Below are 3,097 nucleotides of genomic sequence, written 5' to 3' on the forward strand. Positions count from 1 at the left end.
CTCGAAGTGGAGAAGCAGCGGCTCTACTCTGAGTCCCTCCCAGATGATTGAGCTTTTCACCCTATCTCTAAGGGAGAGGCCAGACACCCTGTGGAGAAAACTCATTTCGGGCGCTTGTATCCGAGATCTCGTTCTTTCGGTCACAAGCTCATGACCATAGATGAGGGTAGGAACGTAGATCGATTGGTAAATTGAGAGCTTCGCCTTTTGATTCAGCTCTCTCTTCACCACGACAGACCTGTACAGCGCTTGCTTCACTGCAGACGCTGCACCTATCCGCCTATCGATTTCACGCTCCATTTTTCCCTGATTTGTGAACAAGACCCCAAGATACTTGAACTCCTACACTTGAGGCAGGACCTCCTCCCTGACCCGAAGAGGGCATTCTACCCTCTTCCGGCTCAAGACCACGGCCTTGGATTTGGAGGAACTGATCCTCATCCCGGCCGTGTCGCACTCGGCTGCGAACCGCTCCAGCGAAAGCTGTAGATCACGATCTGGTGAAGCCAACAGGACCACATCATCTGCAAAAAGCAGAGAAGCAATCCTAAGGCCACCAAAACGGATCCCCTCAACACCTTGGCTGCGCCTAGAAATTCTGTCCATAAAAGTTATGAACAGAATCGGTGACAAAGGGTAACCTTGGCAGAGTCCAACTCTCACCGGGAACAAGCCCGACTTACTGCCGGCGATGCGGACCAGGCTCTGACACCGGTCATACAGGGACCTAACAGCCCGTATCAAAGGGCCCAGTACCCCATACTCCCAGAGTACCCCCCACAGGGTTCCTCGAGGGACGCAGTCGAACGCCTTCTCCAAGTCCACAAAGCACATGTAGACTGGTTGGGCAAACTCCCACGCACCCTCCAGGACCCTGCTGAGAGTGTAGAGCTGGTCCAGTGTTCCATGACCAGGACGAAAACCGCACTGCTCCTCCTGAATCCGAGGTTCGACTATCCGATGGACCCTCCTCTCCAGAACCCCCGAATAGACCTTACCAGGGAGGCTTAAGAGCGCGATCCCCCTGTAGTTGGAACACACTTTACGGGTCCCCTTTTTTGTATAGGTGGACCACCACCCCGGTCTGCCAATCCAGGGGAACATCCCCCGATGTCCACGCAATATTGCAGAGTCGCGTAAGCCAACACAACCCTACAACATCCAGAGCCTTAAGGAACTCCGGGCGAATGTCATCCACCCCTGGGGCCCTGCCACCGAGGAGCTTTTTAACCACCTCGGTGACCTCAGCACCAGAGATTGGAGAGCCCAACCCAGAGTTCCCAGGCTCCGCTTCCTCAGTGGAAGACGTGCCAGTGTGATTGAGGAGGTTTTCAAAGTATTCTGACCACCGACCCACAACATCCCGACTTGAGGTCAGCAGCACACCACCCCCACTATAAACAGTGTTGGTCGTGTACCGCTTTCCCCCCCCTGAGACGCTGGATGGTGGACCAGAATCGCCTCAAAGCCTTGCGGAAGTCATTCTCCATGGCCTCTCCGAACATCTCCCATGCCCGAGTTTTTGCCTCAGCAACCACCTGAGCCGCATGTCGCTTGGACTGCCGGTACCCATCAGCTGCTTCCGGGGTCCCACAGGCCAAAAAGACCTGATAGAATTCCTTCTTCAGCCTGACAGCATCCTCACCGACGTTGTCCACCACCGGGTTCGAGGGTTGCTGTCGCGACAGGCATCAACAGCCTTGCGGCCGCAGCTCCGGTGAGCCATCTCGACAATAGAGGCACGGAACATGGCCCACTTGGACTCAATGTCCCCCACCTCCCCTGGAACATTTTCGAAGTCCTCCCGGAGGTGGGAGTTGAAGCTCTGTCTCACAGGAGACCCTGCCAGACGTTCCCAGCAAACCCTCACAATACGTTTGGGTCTGCCAGGTCTGACTGGCTTCCTCCCCCACCATTGGAGCCAACTCACCACCAGGTAGTGATCAGTGGACAGCTCCACCCCTCTCTTCACCAGAGTGTCCAAGACATGTGGGCACAGATCAGATGAGACGACGACAAAGTCGATCATCGAACTGCGGCCTAGGGTGTCCTGGTGCCAAGAGCACATATGGACACCCTTATGCTTGAAAATGGTGTTCATTATGGACAATCCATGACGAGCACAGAAGTCGAACAACAGAACACCACTCGGGTTCAGATCAGGGGGGCCGTTCCTCCCAACCACATCCCTCCAGGTCTCACGGTCATTGCCCACGTGAGCATTGAAGTCCACCAGCAGAACAAGGGAGTCCCCAGGATGTGCATTTTCCAGTACCCCCTCCAAGGACTCCAAAAAGGGTGGATAATCTGAACTGCCATTTGGTGCATAAGCACAAATGACAGTCAGAACCCGTCCCCCCACACGTAGGCGGAGGGAGGCCACCCTCTCATTCACCGGGGTGAACCCCAACACACAGGCACCAAGATGGGGGGCAATGAGCAATGAGCATGCCCACTCCTGCTCGGCGCCTCTCACCAGGGGCAACTCCAGAGTGGAAGAGTGTCCAACCTCTCTCAAGGAAACTGGTTCCAGAGCCAGAGCCATGCGTAGAGGTGAGTCCGACTATTTCTGGTGTCTGGAACCTCTCAACCTCACACACCAGCTTAGGCTCCTTCCCCACCAGTGAGGTGGCATTCCACGTCCCAATAGCCAGCTTCTGTAGCCGAGGATCAGACCGCCAGGGTCCCTGCCCTCGGCCACCACCCATCCCACATTGCACCTGACCCCTTTGGCCCCTCCCACAGGTGGTGAGCCCATGGGAAGGGGGACCCATGTCTCCTCTTTGGGCTGTGCCCGGCCGAGCTCCATGGGTAAAAGCCCGGCCACCAGGCACTCGCCCACGTGCCCCACCTCCAGGCCTGGCTCCAGAGTGGAGCCCCGGTGACCCACGTCCGGGCTAGGGAACATCAAGTCCATTTCTTTTACTCATAAGGGTATTTGGGCTGTATTTTGTCTGGTCCCTCACCTAGGACCTGTCTGCCTTGGGTGACCCTACTAGGGGCATAAAGCCCCTGACAGCATAGCTCCTAGGATCATTGGGACACTCACAGCCCTCCACCACGGTAAGGTGGCAGCCCAGGGAGGGGCTGTATATAT

The sequence above is a fragment of the Nematolebias whitei genome, chromosome 4 (genome assembly GCF_014905685.2).
Source record: "Nematolebias whitei isolate Nwh7 chromosome 4, NemWhi1, whole genome shotgun sequence".
NCBI lineage: Eukaryota > Metazoa > Chordata > Actinopteri > Cyprinodontiformes > Rivulidae > Nematolebias > Nematolebias whitei.